Source organism: Mobula birostris, chromosome 18 (genome assembly GCF_030028105.1).
Source record: "Mobula birostris isolate sMobBir1 chromosome 18, sMobBir1.hap1, whole genome shotgun sequence".
In the NCBI taxonomy this organism is placed as follows: domain Eukaryota; kingdom Metazoa; phylum Chordata; class Chondrichthyes; order Myliobatiformes; family Myliobatidae; genus Mobula; species Mobula birostris.
In genome coordinates this window covers 47982346-48008310 of record NC_092387.1, presented here as the reverse complement: position 1 = coordinate 48008310, position 25965 = coordinate 47982346, and the positions used below count along the sequence as shown (strand labels likewise).

The following is a 25965-nucleotide window of genomic DNA, read 5'->3' as shown; positions in this document are numbered from 1 at the left end:
CTTGTCTATTCTGCCAGTGAATTTGGAAGATTTTGTGGAGATAGCATTGGTGGGATCTTTCCTGTTCCTCAAGATGCCTGCTGTAGTTCTCAAAAACATATAGGACAGGGACCACTGCTGCCTGGTACCCCATAAATTAGGTTGTAACTTTGAAGTCTAGGTATTCAAACACCCTTTTCCACCCATCGACACAAAGGCTTTGCTGGTGCATAGAAGGTGAATTTTATTGTCAATGTCTGCCTTCATCTAAAAATATGTGGGAAACATCCATATTTCCAATATCTTGTCATGAAGCTTAATTGTAAGAGGGTGGTTGGTTCAAAGTTTCAAAGGTCAAATTTGATGTCAGAGAAATGTATACAATATACATCCTGAAATGATTTTTGGTGCATTGGTAGTTGAACTTCACCTTGAATATGTTGAGGGTGAAGAATATTCTCTTGTAGGCTTCAGTGAATGTGTCAACAATAGTTTGGATCTTTACAGTAAAGTTTTAATATTTCAAAAGAAATTCTGCACATCATCATATACTACATTGAGATTTATTTTCTTTCATGGATTACTGGAAAATAAAGAAATTAAATAGAATTTTTGAAAAAACTGTACCTAAACAAAGACTGATAAACAACTAATGTGCAAAAGAAGACAACTCATACAAACAATAAAAAAGTCTAAATAAATAATATTGAGTCTTGACACTGACCTTGGTCAGCATCAGTATCTTATTAGTACTAACCTTGTTCTCCACGTTCATGGAAATTCATTTGCGGTCAGCAGAGTGCTAAACTTTGTGTGACCTTCGTTCTGGGGTGACTCCACTGTATGTTGAAAAGGGTCCCATCAGGGTCTGAAGATTAGCTTCACTCCTGAGGGAAGCCTGTTGGAGTTGAGGGCAGCACTGTAATGAGAAAGATTTAAGTTACAGTCAGGACAGTGAAACATTCTTGTTTGACATTGTTCTTCAGTGAGGCTGGCATCCTGGCTTGCATGCCGTCATGAAGCAAAGGCAAAATGATATGAATTTCTGCAGGCAGCAAAATTTAAGAGCTCTCCTTTATCCCCTCCAGTCCATGGGTGTAAAGTGCTTCAGAAAGGCCAAAAAAATCCATGGTTAATGGCTGGAGTTACTTCCAGAATCAAATTAGTTTATTGTCTTATACACCAGGGGACCAATTCTGTCACTTGCAATCCTTTTGTTCTTAAGATATCTGTAGAATCCCTTAGGGTTCTCCTTCATGTTGTTTGCTAGGACAACCTCATGCCTTCTTTTAGCCCCCCGATTTCTTTCTTAAGTGTTCGCTTAAATTTCTTACACTCCATAATTTCCTCATTTGTTCCTTCCTGCCTTTAACTCCTATACACCTCCATTTTTTTAATGAGTGCCTCAACATTTAGTGAAAATCAAGGTTCCATAAACTTGTTATCTTTATCTATTATTCTGACATGCAAGCTTTGTACTTTCAAAATTTCACTTTTGAAGGCCCCCTACTTACCAAGTACACCTTTGCCAGAAACCAGCCTGTTCCAATTCACATTTGCCAGATCCTCTCCGATACCACCAAAATTGGCCTGTCTCCAAGTTAGAATCTCAACCTGTGAACTGGACCTATCTTTTTCCATGTTTACTTTGAAACTAATGACATTATGATCAGTATATGCAAAGTCTTCCCCTGAACACACATCTGTAACCTGCCCTATCTCACTCCCAAATAAGAGATCAAGTATCATACACTCTCTCATTGGAACTTCAATGTACTGAATAAGTAAACTTTCCTGAACACATTTGAAAAACTCTATCCCATCTAGTCCTTTGACAGTATCGGAGTCCTACTCAATATGTGGAAAGTTAAAAACACCTACTATAAAAACCTAAGCATGAGGAAATCTGCAGATGCTGAAAATTCAAGCAACACACATAAAAAATGCTGGTGAATGTAGCAGGTCAGGCAGCATCTATAAGAAGAGGTACAGTCGACATTACGGGCCGAGACCCTTTGACAGGACTAACTGAAAGAGGAGATAGTAAGAGATTTGAAAGTGGGAGGGGGAGGGGGAGATCCAAAATGATAGGAGAAAACAGAAGGGGGAGGTATGGAGCTAAGAACTGGAAAGTTGATTGGCAAAAGGGACATGAGGCTGGAGAAGGGAGAGGATCATGGGACGGGAGGCCAAAGGAGAAAGAAAGGGGAGGGGAGCCCAGAGGATGGACAAGGAGTTATAGTGAGAGGGACAGAGAGAGAGAGAGAAAAAAATAAATAAATAAGGGATGGAGTACGAAAGGGAGGTGGGGCATTAACAAAGTTAGAGAAGTCAATGTTCATGCCATCAGGTTGGAGGCTACCCAGACGGAATATAAGGTGTTGTTCCTCCAACCTGAGTGTGGCTTCATCTTTTCAGTAGAGGAGGTCGTGGATAGACATGTCAAAATGGGAATGGGACGTAGAATTAAAATGTGTGGCCACTGGGAGATCTTGCTTTCTCTGGCGGACAGAGCGTAGGTGTTCAGCAAAATGGTCTCCCAGCCTGTGTTGGGTCTCGCCAATCTATAGAAGGTTGCATCGGGAGCACCGGACGCAGTATATCTCCCCAGCCGACTCACAGGTGAAGTGTCACCTCACCTGGAAGGACTGTCTGGGGCCCTGAATGGTGGTAAGGGAGGAAGTGTAAGGACGTGTGTAGCATTTGTTCCGCTTACAAGGATAAGTGCCGGGAGGGAGATTGGTGGGAATGGATTGGGGGGACAAGTGGACAAGGGAGTCTTGTAGGGAGCGATCCCTGTAGAAACCAGAGGGGGAGAGGGAAAGATGTGCTTAGTGGTGGGATCCCATTAGAGGTGGTGGAAGTTACGGAGAATTATATGTTGGACCCAGAGGCTGGTGGGGTGGTAGGTGAGAACAAGGGGAACCCTATTCCTACTGGGGTGGCGGGAGGATGGGGTGAGAGCAGACTCTGTCAACTGTACCTCTTCCTTTAGATGCTGCTTGGCCTGCTGCGTTCACCAGAATTTTTTATGTGTGTTACTATAAAAACCTCATGTTTTTTGCAACAGTCTGCAGCCTCTTTACAAAGCTGTTCCTCTAAATCCTGTGCACTATTGGGTGGTCCATAATATAGCCCAGTTAAAGTGGTCATACCTTTCTTATTCCTCAGTTCCACCCATAACGTCTCACAAGATGAGTTCTTCTGACTTTGTCTGAGTCCTGACAATATCCCCCTGAATCTCCAGTATAAACCATACCCACCGCCACCCCCCTCGTGCAGCACCAGTAAATCTTCCCACTAGGATATTGGCCCCCTCTAGCTCAGGCGCAAACCATCTCTTCTGTCTAGGTCCCACCTTCCCTGGAAGAGACTCCAATGATTCAAAAATCTGATGCCCTTCCTTTCTCATCAACTCCTAAGCCATGTGTTAAACTGTATGACCTTTCTATTTCTGGTCTCAAGAGCACGTGGTGGGGGTAGTAATCCTGAGATCACAATACCGGAGGTCCTGCCCTTTAACTTAGCACCTAACTCCCTGAACTCCCTCTGTAGAAGCTTGTCACTCTTCCTACCTATGTTATTGCTACCTACATGGACTGCAACCTCTGGCTGCTCACCCTCCTGCTTAAGAATGCTGAGGATTTGATCCAAGATGTCCCAATATAACTTCCGGGAATCTCATTCTCGTCCACAGAGCCTCCTTTCTGTTCCCCAAACTAACAAATCCCCTCTCATTCTAGCTTCGTTCTTCTCCTCCCTTCGCTTCTGAGTCACAGAGACAACCTCAGTGCCAGAGACCTGACTGCTGTGACTCTCCTCTGCTAGATCATGCCCCGCAACAATATCCAAAGTGAGGTACCTGTTGTTGAAGGGGATGGTCACATGGATGCTCTGCAATGGATGTTTAACCTTCTTACTCTTCCTGACTGTCACCCAGTGTCTTGCACCTTGGGTGTAACTACCTTTCTCTATGTCCTATCTATCACCCCTTCAGCCTCCCGAATGATCCTGAGTTCATCCAGTTCCAGCTCCAACTTCATAGCACAGAATGTTAGAAGCTACAGCTGGAGGCACTCCCTGCAGGTGAAGTCATCAGGGACACTGGACATCTCCATGCCCTCCCATATCCTGCAAGAGGACCACTCAACTATCTTACCTGGCATCCCTACTGTTATAGCAATGTAAATATAAAAAAGGAAAACAATAAATAAACTGGGGAAAAAGAACTACCTTCAGCTTTTTTGCCTTCCCTCACTGAAGCTTCTTCTTTGCTGGAAGAGCTAAAGCATTAAAATCCCCACTCTAACACTGTCCATTCCAACAAAAGCCGCTGCAACAATGGTCACTCTGCTTGCCCTTGCCTTATCTCAATTTGTTCTTGCTAATCAATCCTGATCGTTGATTAGCCGCTGCCAATTAAATAATGTGCTTATTAAATAACATGGAATACAAAGCCAGAGATAGAGTCATAGAGATGTTCAGCACAGAAACATGCCCTTCAGTTCATCTAGTCCTTACCGAAAACCACTTAAGCTGCCTACTCCCGTCAACAGGCAGTATAGCCCTCCATGTACTATCACACTATCCATGTACCTAGCCAAACTTCTCTTAAATGTTGAAATCGAGCTCACATGCACCACTTGTGTTGGCAGGTCATTCCACACTCTCACGACCCTCTGAGTGAAGAAATTTCCCCTCATGTTCCCCTTAATCTTTTCACCTTTCACCCCTAACCCATGATGTCTGGTTGTAGTCCCACCCAACCTCAGTGAAAAAGCCTGTTTGCATTTACTCTATCTTTACCCCTCATAATTTTATATACCTTTATCAAATCTCCTGTCACTTTTCTTTGTTTTGAGGAATACAGTCCTACCCTATTCAATCTTTCCTTATAATTTAGGTCCTCCAGACCCAGCAATATTATGGTAAATTTTCTCTGTGCTCCTTCAAACTTATTTACAGCTTTCCTGTAGGTAGGTGACTAAAACTGCAAACAATATTCCAAATTAGGCCTCATCAACATTTCATCCCAACTCCTATACTCAATACATTGTTTCATGAAGGCTAATTTTCCAAAAGCTTTCTTTACGACCCTTTCTACTTGTGATGCCATTTTCAATGAATCATGGGCCTTTATTCCCAGATCCCTTTGTTCTGCCATACTCCTCGTTGCCCTACCATTCACTGTGTAAGACCTAACCTTGATGGTCCAACCAGAGTGCAATACCTTGCACTTGACTGCATTCAGTTTCATTTGCCATTTTTAAGCCCACTTTTCCAGCTGATGCAGATCCTCTTGCAAGCTATGATGGCCTTCCTCGCTGTCCACTACACCCCTAATTTTGATGTCATCCGCAAATTTGCTGATCCAGTTAACCACTTTATCATCTAGATCATTGATATAGATGACAAGCAACAATGGACCCAACACCAATCTGGGTGGTACACCACTAGTCACAGGCCTCTAGGAAGAAAGACAACATTTACTACCACTCTTTGGCTTCTCCCACAAAGCCAACATTTAATCCAATTTATTACGTCACCTTGAATGCGGAATGACTGAAACTTTTGACCAACATCCCATGCGAGTCCTTGTCAAGTGCCTTGCCATGTACATAAAATCCACTGCCTTGCCTTCATCCACTTTCCTGGTAATTTCCTTGAAAAACGCTATAAGATTGGTTAGAGATGACCTACCACACACAAAACCATGCTGACTATCCTTAATCAGTCCATGTCTATCAAAATACTCATATATTCAGTCCCTTAGAATACCTTTTGATGACTTCCCCACAACTTATGTCAGACTCACGGGCCTATAACTTCCTGTTTTATGTTTAGAGCCTTTTTTAAACAGTGAAACAACTTTGGCTATCCTCCGTTCCTCTAGTACCTCTCCTGTTGCTAAGGGTGATTTAAGTATCCTGGCTGGGGCCCTGGCGATTTCTGCACTTGCCTCCCATAGGGTCCAAGGGAACTTATCCACCCTGATTTGCCTTAGGATAGTGAACACCTCCTCCTCTACAATCTGGACAGGGTCCATGAAGTTGATGCTGCTTTGTCTCACTTCTATATTCTCAGTGTTCGTCTCCTGAGTAAATACAGATGCAAAAGATGTATTTAAGATCTCCCCCATTGTTTTGGCTCCACACATGGATTACCATTCTGATCTTCCAAAGGACGGATTTTGACCCTTGCAATCCTTTGGCTCTGTAGAATCCCTTAGGACTCTCTTTCACCTTCCTTTCTTTTAGCCCTCCTGATTTCTTTATTGTGTTCTCTTGCATTTCATACACTCCAAAAGCACCTCATTTGTTCTTACCTGCCTATACCTGTTATCCACCTTTTTTTCTCTTAACCAGAGCCTCCATATTTCTTGAAAACCAAGGTTCGCTACACTTGTTATCTTTACCTTTTATTCTGACAGGCACATACAAGCTTTGTACTCTCAAACTTTCACTTCTGAAGGCCTCTGACTTACCAAGTACACCTTTGCCAGAAAACAGCCTGTCCCAATCCACAATTGCCAGATCATTTCTGAATCCATCAAAATTGGCCTTTCTCCAATTTAGAATCTCAACCCACGGGCCAGGCCAATCTTATGGCATATTTACTTTGAAACTAATGGCTTTGTGGTCACTAGAGGAAAAGTGTTCCCCTACACAAACTTCTGTTACCTGCCCTGTCTCATTCCCTAAAAGCAGATCCAATGTTGCATGCTCTCTCATTGGGATACCTTAAAGGATAAGCAAAGGTTTGGTCGGACAAATGTTTTGTTATCAAAAATGTGTAGTGAGAATTAGCAAGCATGAGGGTGGGAAATTCTAGATCTCAGGGCCTGGACAGCTGAAGATAAGACTGTCCATGATAAGGCGAGATGTGGTTAAAATTAGGGGACTGTGGATAGGGCTAGGGGAGTGAAGTTCGGGCTGGGTAGAGTAGAACTGATAAGCACAGAGATGTTTAAAGACAGTGGACAGCTGAACTAGGCACACAAAACCTGCTGCAGGAACTCAATGGGTCGAGCAGCATCTGTAAAGAAACAAAACTTTTGACGCTTTAGGCTGAAGCCCTGCATCAGACTCAAAGTTCAAAAGTTCAAAGTAAGTTTATTGTCGGAGTACGGATATGTTACCCTGAACAACAGGAATTCTGCAGATGCTGGAAATTCAAGCAACACACATCAAAGTTGCTGGTGAACGCAGCAGGCCAGGCAGCATCTCTAGGAAGAGGTACAGTCCATGTTTCAGGCCGAGACCCTTCGTCAGGACTAACTGAAGGAAGAGTGAGTAAGAGATTTGAAAGTGGGAGGCGGAGGGGGAGATCCGAAATGATAGGAGAAGACAGGAGGGGGAGGGATGGAGCCAAGAGCTGGACAGGTGATTGGCAAAAGGGATATGAGAGGATCATGGGACAGGAGGTCCGGGAAGAAAGACAAGGGGGGGAGGGGGAACCCAGAGGATGGGCAAGAGGTATATTCAGAGGGACAGAGGGAGAAAAAGGAGAGTGAGAGAAAGAATGTGTGTATAACCTCCAACCTGATGGCATGAACATCGACTTCTCTAACTTCCGCTAATGCCCCACCTCCCCCTCGTACCCCATCTGTTATTTATTTTTATACACACATTCTTTCTCTCACTCTCCTTTTTCTCCCTCTGTCCCTCTGAATATACCCCTTGCCCATCCTCTGGGTTCCTCCTCCCCACCTTGTCTTTCTTCCCGGACCTCCTGTCCCATGATCCTCTCGTATCCCTTTTGCCAATCACCTCTCCAGCTCTTGGCTCCATCCCTCCCCCTCCTGTCTTCTCCTATCATTTTGGATCTCCCCCTCCCCCTCCAACTTTCAAATCCCTTACTCACTCTTCCTTCAGTTAGTCCTGATGAAGGGTCTCGGCCTGAAACGTGGACTGTACCTCTTCCTACAGATGCTGCCTGGCCTGCTGCGTTCACCAGCAACTTTGACGCATGTTACCCTGAAATTAGTTTTCTTGCAGGCATTCACAGAACAAAAAATGCAACAGAATCAATCTAAAACAAAGACAAACAACTAATGTGCAAAAGAAGACGAAGTGTGCAAATATATCATAAATAAATAAATGATACTGGCAACATGAGTTGTAGACTCCTTGAAAATGAGTTCATGAGTTGAGGAATCAGTTCAGTGTTGATGTGAGTGAAGTTATTCATGCTGGCTCAGGGGCCTGATGTTTGAACGGTAATAAATTCACTTACCACTGCATTTCGTGCTACTGCAAGGTCCACAGATACCATCTGTATCAAACTGTATTTATATCATACCTTTTTTAGCTTCAAGATGTTCTCCAAAAAAAGTTATGAAACCTGGTTTTCATTCCTGATACATGGTGTTGCCAACCTCTGGGCATCCAATTCATTGATCTGGTCATTGAATCTGAGCTCTAAGCACTGGCCACTGAAGGTACAGGGAGGAATCAAAAAGTAGAATTTTCGATCTGAGCCATTTCTGGACCAGCAGATAGTGTGGCCAAACAGTACAGGATGAACAAGAGAAGATCTGCAGATGCTGGAAATCCGCGGGACACACACAAAATGCTGGAGGAACTCAGCAGGCCAGGTAGCATCTATGGAAAAAAGTACAGTTGACGTTTTGGGCCGAAACCTTTCTGCAGGACTGGCAAGGGGTTTTGGCCCAAAATGGCGAATGTACTTTTTCCCATAGATGCTGCCTGGCCTGCTGAGTTCCTCCAGTACTTTGCATGCAGTACAGGGTGACAAGGATTTTACATAAGTCAGCAAATTACCAACAAAATTTTAGATGCACTCAGGTCCATGAAAAACTGAAACTTGTGGAGGCATCTAAACAGTACTGGATCAGAATCAGGACTAATATCACTGGTATGTGTCATGAAATTTATTGTTTTGTGGCAGCAGTATATTGTGGGCACGTGGCCAAGTGGTTAAGGCATTGGACTAGTGACCTGAAGGTCGTGAGTTCGAGCCCCAGCCGAGGCAACATGTGTTGTGTCCTTGAGCAAGGCACTTAATCACACATTGCTCTGCGACGACACTGGTGCCAAGCTGTATGGGTCCTAACGCCCTTCCCTTGGACAACATTGGTGTCGTGGAGAGGGGAGACCTGCAGCGTGGGCAACTGCTGGTTTTCCATACAACCTTGCCCAGGCCTACGCCCTGGAGAGTGACTTTCCAGGCGCAGATCCATGGTCTCGCAAGACTAACAGATGCCTTTACTTTATATTGCAATACATAATAATAGAAAAACTATTAATTATAATAAGAAACATATAATAAAAATTAAATTAAATAAATAATGTAAAAGGAGAGGAAGTATAGATTAGTTCACTGTCCCCTCAGAAATCTGATAGCGGAGGAAAGAAGCTGTTCCAAAAATATTGAATATGTATCTTGGGCTCCTTTACCTCCTCTTTGATGGTAGCAATGAGAAGTGGACAAGAAAGAAAGCTACAGCTGCTGAATGGATGATGTTGAAATGAAGTCAGGTGATCGCTATATCATCTTCAGGGCCAAGGCTATCCACAAGAGTAATGATAAATTGATTTGGATGCCTGGAGATTGGCAATGCCATGGATCAGGAATGAAAGAGTGTAAAGCTAATAGCATTGATTGATTGGAAATTGTGATTCCTTTGTTTGGCCTTTAAAGCTGAACTCTCTGTTTCTCCAAGAGGTGGCTGCCAACACCCACACTGGAGGACATTTTTAAAAAAGATGCATTCGTTGTAGTAAAGTAACAGAAGTGCTTTTTGCCGAGATACTGACCTACGCTAAGCAAGCCGTCTGTACAATGGGATGGCAAGAAACAATGTCAAGGTGATTATCCATTACCTAGTGGAGGACATTAATGATGTTGGGGACGAGGGATATTCCAAAGGTTAGTTTAGAGTCAGGGAATCAAGAACAAGGCACCATAGGTTTGGGGTGAGAGGGAGAGACTTAACAGGAACATGAGAGGCAGCTTTTCTTTTTTACACAGAAGGTGGTCAGAAGTAGTCGTTGAGGCAGGTACTGTATATTAACAGCATTTAAGACATTTGAACCAGTACATAGATAGGAAATGTTTAGAAGGATATGGGTCAAACGTGGGCAAATGGAGTTAGCATAGATGGGCATCCTGGTCAGCATGGATCAGTTGAGCCAAAGGACCATTTCTGTGCTGTGGGATGAAACTTTGACTCTGTGTCATTGCCTCCATAATGCAGCACAGTGTAATCCACCAACAAGGCCAAGTGGCCTATTCTCCCAGACCTGGACCAAACAGTTTTACAGCTTAGACTGATAATTCTTCTAACAGTTGCTTAAAATCTCAGCTATCCTAATTTATTACCCTTAAATTCTAAGTCATTTGGCAGAATTTATGTCAACATAAATTAGAAAATAAAAGCACCAAAAAACTTTATAGTCTCAGTACTGTAGATTTGTTTGTTGTATAATTGTAACAATTATAAAAGCAAGTAATCACACCTTACGTTATTTAATTATAGTGGTTCTGATAGTTGATATGGTAAACCTGCACCATTTCTTGCGTTGCTAAACTGCCAAATGCACAAGCAGAACAGAATTCATCAGTACGATCATAATCAGAAACAGAATCAGATTTATTAGCCTTGACAAATGTCACGAAATTAGTTGCAAAGTATGTGATGAACTTAAAGAGGGTTGTTAATAGGATCTTAGGAGGCCCATTTGCTGGAGTCAGTTTGTTACTTTATTGTTGCCTACTTTACCAGTCCTCTCAGATGTTTGAGCTCCTCTGATTCTGGTGTCTAAGTACATCCTCACTGATGCCTGTTCCTTCTGCTCTGGAGAGCTGAATACTGTCGACGCTGAAAGTCTGGTAATACTCCGCAGGCTAGGCAAAGACAGACAGGAAGATTTGACCTTTTGATGACATTACATCCATTCTGATAAAACATCTCCAACCTGAAATGTTAGCCCATCTTCTCCTTCTGCTGAAGCTGTTCAAACTGCTGAATATTTGCAGAAGTATCTGCTTTTACACCAAGCTTTGGATTTTTTTTCCACTCTTGATACCTTTTCTCCTTTATACATGATTAAACTAAACACTTTGACCATAATGTCCTTCGCTCCTCCTTATTATCATCTTATCAGCTTCGTAGATAACACTCTTGCTAAACACCTTGCGACATTCCACTGTGCCAAGGATATATTACAAATAAAAGGTGGTACTGTTGGACTGGTCAGTACTATGTTTTTATGCAGTATATTTGGGGTGTATGGGGCATCAGGGAGGGGTAGCACCGCTGGAGGGGGATCATGTCCCATCCTTCTCAGGGTGGTTTGTCCACCTTTGGTCCCCACCTGGCACTCAGCTCTCACTTGTGGCTCCCCGTAGCTGTTTGCATGTGACAGCGGCCACAACCTGGGCAACAGCTTCGACAAGCCGGCTAAACCAGGTGAGGGTCTCAAACCCTCGGTGAGAAAGGGAGTTTCCTGTCCCAGCATGTGAAGACAGACTCCGGCGGATTGAGCGGACGAGGCCAACGGAAGGTCCAACAGTCAAGAAGGCGGTCTCTGCAAGCGTCGTGGAACGTATAGAGCAGGATAAGACACAGAAGACGTCCTGGCCATCCACTGCACCTAGTCTTATCTCCAGACGTCTCGACTTTTGTCTTGCCACTGGATCCAGATGGGAATTGGGAAGAGAGAGTAAGGCTGATGCTCTCCCTCTCCCTCACTTAAATCCAAATCAAGCGCTAGTCTCAATACCATCATAGCCAGCTGGTGGCACAGTGACATCAGTGCCGGACTCCGGGAGGGAAGATTCCCGAGTTCGAATCCTGTCGAGCCGCTTCCGGGCACGCTTTCCATCCATGCTGGGTTGAGTGTCGAGCTAGCAGCTCAACTTCGTAAAAAAAGTACTAATGGTGTCGAGGTCTTCATTGATGACGATGGACGAACCTATATATTATGCGCAGCAGAAGCAGGAAAGACAAAGCTGAAGCAACAAACACACAAAATGATGAGGAGCCCCAGCAGGTCTGGTAGCATCAATGAAATTGAATAAACAGTTGACCCCCTGCATCAGGACTGGAAAAGAAGTGGGAAGACACCAGGATAAAAAGGTGGGGGGAGGAGAAGGAGGGTAGCTGGAAGGTGATAAGTGAAGAGCGAGTCGGGGTGAGTACATGGTTCAAAAGTTGGAGGGCAGCAGAGATCACAGATGGGAAGCAGTGAGGGAGTGTGTCACTGAACTCCTGTCGAAGAGAAGATCTAAACTCCTTCAGTGTGGGCATCTATTGAACTCAGGTCAAGCAGCATCTGTGGAGGGAAATGAACTGTCGATGTTTCAGGTTGAGAGCCCTCATTTGGACCTAAGCTTCTGTGTAGTTGCTATTTTAACTTGGTTTAAGTGATCAGCATTTCATTACTATACTGATAATTATCCTGACTCCAATAGTAGCAAGAGCATTCATTTAATAAACTGCTGATCTGGAGGACTGTCCATGTGGAGAGTGAATGGAAGGGTGGGGAGGAAGGAAAGGGCATGTTTTGTTGCTTGTTGCAATCTTCTTTGTAATGTTCTGGATTATGTTGGTGCTGGAATGTGTGGTGACACTTGCGGCTGCCCCCAGCACATCCTGGTTATTAAAGCAAACAATGCACTTCACTGTATGTTTCAATGTGCATGTGATAAATGCATCTGATTCTGAACTGGAATCTGAATCTTGTAATGCATTCTTTCCATTGTCAGCCTATAGACAACGTGCATATAAATACAAACAGTATGTACCATGTATAACCAAAGGAATTTCATAGTAACATTAACAGGCAAAATCCAGCACTGACCCATATGAAGGAATTGGTAAAGAGTTAAGTCTTAAAGTGCTTTGGGAATGGAGGGAGGCAGGGAGGTTGAGAGATTAAGAATCAGAATCAGAATTAAGTTTTTTTTCCATTGACATACTGCATGTTGTGAAATTTGTTGTTTTGTGTCAGCAGTACAATGCAATACATAAAAATACTAAAAGTTACAATAAAAAATAGTGCTAAAAGTGAGCTAAATAGAGACCATGAAAGTTTAGGTCATAAAGATAAGCACTAAATTTCAAAGCAAAGAAAATTTGTGACATACATGATTAGGTTAATAACTAGCATATTGATGCATTTCTCTGTGAATAGCAACAGGGCTATGCATGAAACCCTCTCTAAAACATATTTCTGGATTTTGGAATTGGCAATAATTACATCAGAGCCTCTCTAAAAGTAAGCAGATAAAGAACAGATACACTGCAAGATAAGCAGATTAGCCCAAGGCAGCTGTTGTGATCAAAGACAGCCTATCTGTTCCATGGCACAATGTCTGATCAGGGTAACTTATGATTATTGTACTCCATAGGAATGTGGCATTCCGTAGCTGATGTTATCTGCAGGACTGGGCCAGAATTAACAGAGATCCACACCACCAAGTGACATGAACAAGCCTGAACTAAACATTGTAGACAGAGGAAGTGGCTGCCTCGGAATCATTGGACTGTACAGCACAGAAGCAATGCACTTAGCTCATCACTCCTGCACAGCTACTTGAAAGCGTTATCCAGCTGGTTGCAGACTAGTATTTTAACCTTTCTCACCACTTTCCCCTTCCATTTCAAAAAAACAGGTGACTAGTGAATTTCTTTGCACCATCTTTTTGGACCTTGCATTCTAGCTCAGAATAGATCGCGCTTGAGTATACAAAGAATTCTTACAATCTCCCTCTAATATCTTTAGTCCTCATCTCTCCTTCCAGTGGAAACCGTTTCTTCCTGTGCGTCCTGTCAATTCCCATTTTAATTTCAAAGACTTTAAAAAAATTTAATTGTGTTTTAAACCTTTCTGCTCTACGGAGAGCAATTGAATTTCTTGAATCCCTCCACAGGTGTCAACAGCATAATTCATTCAATCCTTTTTTGTGCTTTCAATGATGTATAAAATTTCATGGGAGAAGGATGGGGCGGGGGCGGGGGTTCTCATTGAGGCCTATCGGATACTGAAAGGCCTGGATAGAGTGGATGTGAAGAACATGTTTCCATTAGGAAGAGAGTAGGACCAGAATAAGGAGCTGTCCCTTTAAAACTAAGATAAGGAGGAATTTCTTCAGCCAAAGGGTGGTGAGCCTGTAGAATATGTTGTCACCAAGAGCTGCAGAGACCAACTCTTGATGTATTCCTTGCAAATTTAAAATAAAAATGGATCCTTTTGCAGAGATATTGACCTGCATTGTACCTGTGTCTTCTCCTCGATGGTTGTAACGAGAAGAGGGCATGTCCTTGATGATGAGGGTCCTTAATGATGAATGCTGTCCTCTTGAGACATTGTCTTTTGAAGATGTTCACAATGGACGGTTGTACCAGTGATAGAGCTGGTAAGTCTACAATTCTTGGTAACCTCTTTCAATCTTGTGTGCTGGAGCCTCCATGCAGACGTGATTCAACCAGTTGGAGTGCTTTAAAAAGTACATCTATAGAAATTTGCTAGACTTACTGGATTGCTTCAAACTGCTTGTGAATTATAACTGCTTGTGTGCCTTCATCATGATCGCACCAATATGTTAAGCTCAGGATAGATCCTCTGAGATGCTGACATCCAGGAACTTGAAATTGTGCGTACTTTCCCCTGGAAGGATTGACTTGACTTCCCCTTCCTGAAATCCATAATCAGTTCCTTGGTCTTGCTGATACTGAGTGTGAGGCTGTTGTCGGGAGGCTACTTTCTCACACCTCGTTGTTGTCTTCTGAGACTCTGCTAATAACAGTGGTGTCATCAGCAAATTTATAGATGGCATTTGAGTTGCGCCTAGCCACACAGAGATAGTGCAGCAGTAGGCTAAGCATGTATCCTTGAGGTGCACCTGTGTTGATTGTCAGTGAAGAGGAGATATTATTTCCGATCTGCACTGGCTCTGGTCTCCCAATGAGAAAGTCAAGGATCCAACTGCAGTGGGAGGTATAGAGGCCCACACTTTGAAGCTTGATGATAAAATGCAAACCCTGCCACAGCCTTTATGCATCCAATTATGTCAATTGAAGTCTTTTATTGATTTTGTTATAGTTTCTATGGATTTATTGAGTAAGAAAATGAATCTCAGGGTTGTATATGGTGGCATAAACACGTATGTCCTTTGATAATAAATTTATTTTGTAGCCTGGGAAAAATACACACACAGGACAACAAATACTTCTTCAGGTCTTAAATTCTTTTATCTGTTTTAGGTGCCTTATTGCAGAAAGAGGGTATCAAAATAAAAACGATGAAATAAATTAAAAAAGCAGTTCCCACTATTACAATTTCAGTTTAACTTCAGACCACATCCTTGTTATGTATGCAGTATGAAAATAACTAAAGCAAAATATACAAAACCAATACAGTAGTGGCAAATCTAAAAAAAACAATACAAACAATGTTAGAATCCCACCAACCCTGTACCTCATACACAACATCCAAAATATGAATAAATACATTTCATCTTCACTAACAGATATGCTCACTTTTGACATACAGGTGCTTAACTTCCAAACACATATAGGCTAGACCTTGAAACGAGTTCTCCTCACTCACGCTATGTGAACAGAGATGAACACATTCACATTACTCTGTTACATTCACATTCAGTCATAACACAATAAAGAAAGACAAATAACTTTTACAAAATATTGCCTTGTAGTTGAATTACTAAAAAGGCCACCCTAGTAGGCTGATTAAGGAACTTCGCAATCACGCAATCCAGTGCTGATCAATTTACTCGCGAAAATCTAAAACATCCACATGTAAAACATGTCAAATTACTGATATTCTAGATTTACAAACAAGTATTAATGAATTTACATGGATATTATCAAATATTATTCACCTTTCCTGACCAAACTTCGGAAAAGCATTCGAACGTTGTCCTTTCTAGAACATGGCAACTCTTCATTCTAATCCACCCATGCAAACTAACATCACTGTTTTCTCTTAAAGGCACAAGCAGCTATTTTAGCAAGGTGAATACATGAGTGCACTTTAACAATAAAAAGATTATATTCAATGGTCACCTGGTTACATTTACTTTGAACTTTGGAACTTTAACTACACATGGAATTGCCTTTTCACCCTTATGATAGCATGAATAGCCTGATAGCATTCTGTAGATCATACCTGGACTTGTAGAGTTCTGGATTGCCAAAGTTGAACACCACAGATCGAGGCCTCAGCAAACTGTGAGTCTCCTGCTTCCTCCAGGGCTTCTAGTTTGGGAAGATTAATCTTTGTCGCATGAATACTGACTCAGTCTTCCTTTTCCTTTGCACTATTATTTTTAAATTACTGATAACGTAAGTTTACAACTTTACACTGTACCGTTGTCCCAAAACAACAAATTTCACGACACATGAGTCAGTGATAACAAATCTGATTCTGATTCCATGTGGAGATGTACTAAATGCCAAGGCAATCTGAGGTACCAACTCTACGAACACAGAAGGACAAAGTGACACAAATACCTCTTTTGCTCTTGCCCTTCCCCTCCCCCTCACCTCCTTATTCTGGCTAATTCACTTCTATTCTTTCAGTCCAGATGAAGAATCTCAAGCTGAAATGTGAGAAGTCCATTTCCCTCTATAGATGCTGCCTATCCAGTTGAGTTCTCTAGTCGCTTAATTTTTGGTCCCGTCTGCTAGTAACACAAGTATGCTATCTGGACAATAATTGTGTTCTCTTACTGTATAAAATACAAGCAGGAGTGGGACACTTGGGCCCCATGTACCCATGTTTCACCATTCATAAGATCATGGATAATTTCTTTCTACCTTAATGCCATTTTCCTACACTAAATGGGTCTCCTGCAAATCCACTAATATCCATTAAGTGATTGAGTAATCCCACTCCGTGAGGCATCCATCACTTTGTATAATACAGGGTAACATTAAGTAACCCACTCCAGATGAACAATGTTGTCACAAGTCACGATTTCTCAATGAGGAAGGCTACTGATAGTGTCAGCAAAAAAACCCCAAAATACTCAACAATCTAACAAAAACTTTGGCAAGCAAAAAAAAAAAGCACAAAGAACGGAGAAATAAGACGTCTGGTAGCAATTTCAAGGCTATAATCTAATCTCCAGGTTCAGTTGACATTTCCCAGCTGCTGGAGCCAGACTTGTGAGGATTTTATGATGTCATTTGAACTTCTCAATTAAATTACAGTCTCCCAACCCTTCTCGTTATCCATTTGTAGTCTATATTTCACCTTGCTGGTTGACAGGAGCTAAAGATTGAGAATTGTGGACGTTCTGCCTGCAGAGTATGCTTGGTTTTAAGCAGGATCGAGTTGCATTTTCATTTAGTTAGATGCACTATCAAACAGGAAGAAACTGATATTTAAACATCCCCTGTCCATAGAGATAAATGTGGCTAATTTAGAACAAGCAAAATCTATTGAGCTTCATGTTATGGGCAATCCTTAATTTTCTAAACATGTTTTGCCGATTGTGCATTGATACTTATTTCATTTGTAGTTGATCTTACACTTCAGGAATTGCTCCGATCCGCTTAGATAACTTATTGGTGTCCAACTCCAGAAGAATATTTAAAGCAATAAATAGAGGTAAGGGCAATGGTAGACAGGAAGGCTCTCTTGAGCACCTGAGATAGTTCAGCCTGTCACGACCATCTTCTCACCTAAGACAGCAGAATAACAGAACTAAACTCAGAAGTGAGGTCAAATATATGAGGTCCCTCTTTTAATGTCATGGTGATGAAAAATTGTCTTGAATTTGCTTTATCTCAGAAACAGTCTAAAAGTAAGTGGCAAATAAATGTGTTAACGAAAGTGAAGCTGATATTGGTGTAAAATTTTAAATCTATGCAAACTGAAGAGCAGTTCACAGTCTATAGTGGATTATGGACCACTACAGTCTGTGAACTACTACAGACTATGGACTCTACACCCAACCACCTGTGGACCACTGCAGACCGTAGACCATTACAGACTGCAGAACTCTATGGACTCTGGACCACTAGAAACTGTGGACTGTAGATCACTACAGATTGTGGACAACTACAGCACACATTCACTAGGACCTTCCTCAGATTTTCTAGCCTTGCAAAACTGTCAGATTTTGACCAGTCCAGCAGCTAACCCCTTGCTTGTCTTGAGCCAGGGTAACTCAGATGGTGTAAGAAGGGTAGGAAAGTTTAGAAGCAGCCCCATCAGATGGGTGTCGCATTGAAAGAAAATGGATGAAGCCTATTCAGCTCATTGAGCATGCTCCTCAATGCAATGTCACAGCTCACACTCTGCTTCAAACCTCTCCCTCCCTATCTCTTATCTCCCTTAACAGACAAATAGTAGCAGAACTGTGCAATTTAGAAATGTTTCCACAATTATCTCAGTCTGGAATTATTTAAATTAATCAACTGGTTGAAACCAGAGAAAAGTTTGCAGGGAGCAGATTTTCATAATGCTTTTCACAAAACTTTGCCAAAAAACTTTGTTTCTCCTTCAATCCAAGACTGACAGGGAGTGGACATAACCGTAACTTTTCAAGATTCAACATTCAGATTCATGATTCAAGATTCAAGTTTACTTATCTTGTGTATATCAAAACAGTGAAGTGAAATGCACTGTTTCTGTTGACAACCAACACATCCAAGGATGCACTGGGGACAGCCCACAAGTGTCGCCAAACATTTTGGCACCAACATAGCATGCCCACAGTGCTCAGTAGAACAAAACAAAACACAACAAGCAACAAAGCAACAACAGCAAATCAAGTTGCCAATCCTTTCTCCCTCCCAAACCCATAGAGTCCTCAATTTTTAAAAAGAAATCCATTAAATAGTTGAAAGGGAGGATTATGGTGGTAGCGATGAGGATTTGGTAATGTGGTATGGGCAGGGCAGAGTGAGTGAGATCAAGAGGGTATCTATTTCAAATATCTAGCACAGGGATGATGTGTTGAATGCTTCATTTTGCACTGGTGGAGTTTTATGGTTGATAAGCCATTATGGACACATTGCAGGTGGTACTGACTGGGAGCAAGAGAATGATCTATTCTTTCATTTCTGATTCCTAACCATCTCCTTTCCATCTCTCCCTCATAACCTCAGTTGCCTCTTTCCCTTCTACCTGAGGACCATTGGGTTAGATCAACAATCTGGCAGCCACACCACTTGTGGGTTACCTGGGACCATGGAGCAGATGTCTGTGATTCACTAGGGTATGATGCATGGTCATAGGTTCATGGACAGACTTGGAAATGGGCTCTTCAGCACACCGATTTCACAATGACCTTCAATCACCTATCTCAAAGTTTAAAGTTTAAAGTTCAAAGTAAATTTATTATCAATGTATACATTCACACAATACAGCAAACACAAAATGCTGGAGGAACTCAGCAGGTTAGGAGAAGAAGGAATCTGATAGGATAGGAGAGTGATCCATGGAAGCAAGGGAAGGAGGAGGAGCACCAGGGAGAAATGATAGGCAGGCGAGGAGAAGAGGTAAGAAGGGGATCAGAGTGGGGAATTGAAGGAGGGGAAGGGGAAGGAGAAAAAATTACCAGAGGTTGGAGAAATTCATGTTCATGCATCAGGTTTGAGGCTTCCTAGACATATTATGAGCTGTTGCTCCTCCAAATTGAGAGTGGCCTCATCATGGCAGAAGACAAAGCCATGGACCAAAATATTTGAATGAGAATGGGGATTGCAATTAAAATGGTTGGCTGTCGTGAAACTTCTGTACCTTGTACTGGATGGTAGTAGTGAGAAGAGGGCATGGCCTAGATGGTGGGTGTTTCTGATGATAGATGCTGCTTTCTTGCGGCTGCGTTCTATGTAAATGTATTCAGTGGTGGGGAGGACTTAGCCTGTGATGGACTGAGCTGTATCCACCACTTTCTGTAGTCTTTTCCATTCCTGGGCATTGGTGTTTCCATACTAGGCCACAATGTAGCCAGTTAGAATCCTCTCCACTGTGCACTGAGGCAAGTTTGTCATAGTGTTTGATGACATACTGAATCTAGATTAACCTCTAAGAAATTAGAGATGCTGTTGTACCTTCGTTGTGAAGGCACTGGCATGGTGGTCCCAGAACAGTATGTTTACACAAAACCTGCATTATTCCCATTTTCATCAGCTCTCCAAAGTCTCATTAGTTCTTTCTAGATTCTGTCACTCACCTACACACCGATGGGAATTTACAGTGGCCAACTAACCTACTAAGCTGTACACCTTTGGGGCATGGGAAGAAAGTGGAGCACCCAGAGTTAAATCGTGGTCAGAGGAAGAACAGGCAAACTTCACACATTCAGCACCCAAGGTCAGAACTGAACCTGAGTCTCTGTCACTGCAAGGCAGTGACTCTACGAAATTCACCACTGTGCTGCCCGTCATGGTTGTGTCATGGGGCAAGTAATCCAGGTTCCAAGATCAAAGATTGGTCCTCATGTCCACTCCCTACCTTGATGTCTAAGGAACTTGATAAATCTGGCAGTAACAATAATAATAATTAAACAACTGTTCATCTCTAGGGTAGCACAGTGGTACAGCAATTGGCATTGAACCTCAGAACTCCAGCATAAACTTGATGGGCTAAATGGCCTTACATATCATGAAATAATAAATTAGTACCTGTTCTGCTAAAGTAATCGGGCCCAAATGGAATTCTAGACTCACCAGTCTGTCACCAACCAAGCCTCAATCTGACTTGTTGGGCAGCACAGTTGTGTAGCGGTTAGCGCAATCTCATGACAGTGCTAGCAATCTCTGATTGGGGTTCAATTCCCACCCCTGCCTGTGAGCAGTTTGTATGTTTCTCCCTGTGACTGCGTGCTTTTCCTCCGGGTGTTCTGGTTCCACCCACATTCTGAGATGTATGGCGGGAGGAGAAGATGGCGACGCGACGCAGCGCGCGCAGCCTCTCCAGTGAAATGATATCGTATTTGTTAAATAGGGGGCCGTGCACAATTCTGATTTGATGGAGACAGACGTGAGAAGCACGGAGGAACATCTGGAGAAACTTCTGAAATGCCCGGTTCGCTGCCACTGTTTCTGTGCGATAGAGAATCTCGGGAGGGCAGGCCCCAAATCCTCAGCTTTGCCTGTTGCTGGCGGCCAGGGTTGGGGTCGAAGCGCTCGGCAGAGATGGTGCTCGGTGCTCGATGTCGGAGGGCTGGACGGAGGCTCAAAGTTTTTGGACGACTCAGAGTTGGACTGTGGTCGGGTGCTTCCAGGATGCTGCATCGATAAGCTTGAGGCACTGGAAGCATGGCAAGGAGAGTTTTCTTCTTTCTTCTGTCTGCGTGAGATCATGGGACTTTCGAGAGACTTTGAGACTTTTTTTTTACCGTGCCCATGGCCTGCTCCGGTATTGTTGCACTGTTGTAACTATATGTTATAATTATGTGGTTTTTGCCAGTTTTTCAGTCTTGGTCTGTCTTGTGTTTCTGTGATATCACACCGGAGGAACATTGTATCATTTCTTAATGCATGCATTACTAAATGACAATAAAAGAGGACTGCGTGTCCCCCTAATCTAAAAAAAAAGTTGTGGGCATATTATATTAGGTGCTGGAAGCATGGTGACACTTTCAGGCTGCCCCCAGCATATTCCTTCCACAAATGACACATTTCACTGTATGTTTCAATGTTTTGATGTACATGTGACAAATGAAGCTAATCTTTAATCATTGCAGGAACCTATTCATAATGTTGATTTCATGCAGGCGAACCAGTCCAATACAATGCCATTATTTCAATGAGGTTTAAAACTGAGGCTTCATCTGCTCTATCTGATGAGTATTACGGATTCCACAACAGTATATTGAAGAAAGAGGTGGAGTTATGTTCAATTTTCTGACCATTTATTTCCAGATCCAGCATTACTAAAACAATCAAAGTAATCACTCCCAGTACTCAGAACATACCCTCCTCTCATTGCTACCATCAAGGAGGAGGTACAGGACCCTGAAGACACACATCCAACGTTTCAGGAACAGCCTTTTTTGTCCCTCTGCTTCAGATTCCTAAATAGATAATGAACCCATGAACACTACCTCACTACTTTTTGCTCCCTTTTTACACTACCTATATAATTTGATTTTTTAATAAATATTTCTTATTGTAATTTATAATTTTAAAATTGATTTTGAATTGCAACTTAGTCCTGCCACAAAACAACTAATTTCACAACATATGCTGGTGATATTAAACCGTATTCTGATTCTGATTTTGGTTCTGATAGCCATTATCCAATTGCTGTTAGCGTTAGTGCCAGGTTGTTTTGCACAACTTAAGTGTGTGTTTGCAACAGTGGTTCTACATCCAAAGAACTTTCTTGGCTGGAAAGCAATTTTGGAAATTCTTTGTAAATTCATCTTGCTTTTCCCAGACTCTATTTTCATTAACATTTGCTCTTTGTCGACGACCTTATTTATAACCTAACCTCGGTCACATTTTCCAAAAGATTCCAAAAATTTGCCTTCCAAGAACAATAGATTAACTGCTCCTACTAAGTTATATTCTAATGTTAGCTACAAATGGATATATGTGGAAGAGCACGATGATGATCTGTGATTTTTATTGGAAATACCATTGTGAGTCTTTTGGCAAACTAGATTTGAGCTGAGAGGTGGTTGGTTAATAAGGCCGAGAGGGTGCCTGGAGATGGAGCAGGAAGAACCAGATGAGAAAGAAGGCCAGAGGGAAAGCAGAGCAATGTGTGAAATAGTATGAATATTGAAAGCCCTCCAGAAACAGATGAGGTGAGAACAATGGACAATTGCAAAATTGGAGGAAACAGTTTTTCACTCAGTTTGTGGTTGCAATCTGAACACACTGTCTGAGAAGGTGGTGGTAGCAGGTACTCTCACAACATTTAAAGAGTGTCTGGACAAACACAAAAGAACAGAAGGCTACCGTTAAAGTGCTGCCAATAAGAATGAGTGCTTGATAAACATGAAAAATTCTGCAGATGCTGGAAATCCAAAGCAACACACAGAGAAAATTATGGTGGAACTCCGCAGGTCAGGCAATATCTATGAAAATGAATAAACAGTTGTTGCTTCAGACCAAGATGCTTCTTCAAGACTGGAAAGGTTGAGGGAAGATGCCAGAATAAAAGGTAGGGATGAGGGGAAGGAGAATAGCTAGAAGGCAATAGGTGAAGCCAGGTGAGTAGGAAAGTTGAAGGACTGGAGAGGAATGAATCTGGAAGGAGAAGAGAATGGACCATAGGAGAAAGGGAAGGAGGAGGGGACCCAGAGGGATGTGATAAGCAGGTGGGAAGAGCTGAAAGCCCAGAGTGGAGAATAGAAGAGGATGGGAAGAGGAAGGAATTTTTTTTTTTAACTGGAAGGAGATTCATCCCATCAAATTGGAGGCTACCCAGATGGAATATAAGAACTCTACCTTGCCGAGGCATGGTGACAACTCGCGGATACCTCCTCTTATTTACCCCTCGATTGTGACCCCACTAAGGATCACCAGACCATTGTCTCCCACACCATCACCGACTTTATCTGCTCAGGGGATCTCCCATCCATTGCTACCAATCTTATAGTTCCCACACCTCGCACTTCCCGTTTCTACCTCCTACTCAAGATCCACAAACCTGCCTGTCCTGGCAGACCTATTGTCTCAGCTTGCTCCTGCCCCACCAAACTCATTTCTGCATACCTCAACACGGTTTTATCCCCTCTTGTTCAATCCCTTCCTACCTATGTTCGTGACACTTCTCACGCTCTTAAACTTTTTGATGATTTTAAGTTCCCTGGCCCCCACTGCTTTATTTTCACCATGGATGTCCAGTCCCTATATACTTCCATCCCCCATCAGGAAGGTCTCAAAGTTCTCCGCTTCTTTTTGGATTCCAGACCTAATCAGTTCCCTTCTACCACCACTCTGCTCTGTCTAGCGGAATTAGTCCTTACTCTTAATAATTTCTCCTTTGGCTCCTCCCACTTCCTCCAAACTAAAGGTGTAGCTATGGGCACCCATATGGGTCCTAGCTATGCCTGCCTTTTTGTTGGCTTTGTGGAACAATCTATGTTCCGTGCCTATTCTGGTATCTGTCCCCCACTTTTCCTTCGCTACATCAACGACTGCATTGGCGCTGCTTCCTGCACGCATGCTGAGCTCGTTGACTTTATTAACTTTGCCTGCAACTTTCACCCTGCCCTCAAGTTTACCTGGTCCATTTTCGACACCTCCCTCCTCTTTCTAGATCTTTCTGTCTCTATCTCTGGAGACAGCTTATCCACTGATGTCTACTATAAGCCTACTGACTCTCACAGCTATCTGGACTATTCCTCTTCTCACCCTGTCTCTTGCAGAAATGCCATCCCCTTCTCGCAATTCCTCTGTCTCCGCCGCATCTGCTCTCAGGATGAGGCTTTTCATTCCAGGATGAGGGAGATGTCCTCCTTTTTTAAAGAAAGGGGCTTCCCTTCCTCCACCATCAACTCTGCTCTCAAACGCATCTCCCCCATTTCTCGCACATCTGCTCTCACTCCATCCTCCCGCCACCCCACTAGGAATAGGGTTCCCCTGGTCCTCACCTACCACCCCACCAGCCTCCGGGCCCAACATATAATTCTCCGTAACTTCCGCCACCTCCAATGGGATCCCACCACCAAGCACATCTTTCCCTCCCCGCCCCCCGCTTTCCGCAGGGATCGCTCCCTACGTGACTCCCTTGTCCATTCATCCCCCTTATCCCTCCCCACTGATCTCCCTCCTGGCACTTATCATTGTAAGCGGAACAAGTGCTACGCATGCCCTTACACTTCCTCCCTTACCACCATTCAGGGCCCCAGACAGTCCTTCCAGGTGAGGCGACACTTCACCTGTGAGTCGGCTGGGGTGATATACTGCGTCCAGTGCTCCCGATGTGGCCTTCTATATATTGGCGAGACCCAACGCAGACTGGGAGACCGCTTTGCTGAATACCTACACTCTGTCCGCCAGAGAAAGCAGGATCTCCCAGTGGCCACACATTTTAATTCCACATCCCATTCCCATTCTGACATGTCTATCCATGGCCTCCTCTACTGTAAAGATAAAGCCACACTCAGGTTGGAGGAACAACACCTTATATTCCATCTGGGTAGCCTCCCACCTGACGGCATGAACATTGACTTCTCTAACTTCTGCTAAAGCCCCACCTCCCCTTTGTACCTCATCCATTATACACACATTCTTTCTCTCACTCTCCTTTTTCTTCCTCTGTCCCTCTGACTATACCCCTTGCCCATCCTCTGGTTCCCAACCTCCCTTGTCTTTCTCCCTGGGCCTCCTGTCCCATGATCCTCTTATATCCCCTTTGCCAATCACCTGTCCAGCTCTTGGCTCCATTCCTCCCCCTTCTGTCTTCCCCTATCATTTTGGATCTCCCCCTCCCCTTCCCACTTTCAAATCTCTTTCTAACTCTTCCTTCAGTTAGACCTGACGAAGGGTCTCGGCCTGAAACGTCAACTGTACCTCTTTCTAGAGATGTTGCCTGGCCTGCTGCATTCACCAGCATCTTTGAAGTGTGTTGCTGGAATATAAGTTGTTGCTCCTTCACCTGAGGGTGGCCTCATAGTGACATGTTGGAATGGGATTCAAAATTAAAATGTTTGGCCACCAGGATGTTCTGCTTTTGGTGAATGGAGTGAAGTCGCTCAACGAAGCAGCCTCCCGACTTATGATGTCTCATCATTGGAAAGGAGGCCGCATCAGGAGCATCAGACACGATAGGCAGCCACAGCAGATTCACAGATGAAGTGTTGCCTCACTTGGAAGGACTGTTTGCCATCTTGAATGGAGGTGAGGGAGGACCTCCTTGAAAGGAGGTGAAAGGGCAAGTATAGCACCTCGGCCTCTTGCAGAGATAGTTGATATTTGCCGTGGACTTGATGGGTTAATGGGCCTGATTCTGTGCAGTATAACTAGACAGAAGAAGAGGAACAACAATGAATCAAAAGAGAACAAAGTAGATACAAAAAATA

The 25965-nt window shown here is 43.1% G+C and overlaps 1 long non-coding RNA gene across 1 annotated transcript in view; it reads right to left on the bottom strand.

Annotated features, from left to right (window-relative positions):
- The window catches only part of LOC140212092 (uncharacterized), a 120735-nt gene extending 104513 nt beyond the window's left edge, over positions 1-16222 (bottom strand). Inside the window, exons 1-2 of the long non-coding RNA XR_011889643.1 lie at positions 16137-16222; positions 737-898 (exon numbers count right to left, since the gene is read on the bottom strand). This is a non-coding gene — a long non-coding RNA (uncharacterized lncRNA). The remainder of the gene's footprint in view (positions 1-736; positions 899-16136) is intronic.
- Between the last annotated feature and the right edge of the window lie 9743 nt (positions 16223-25965).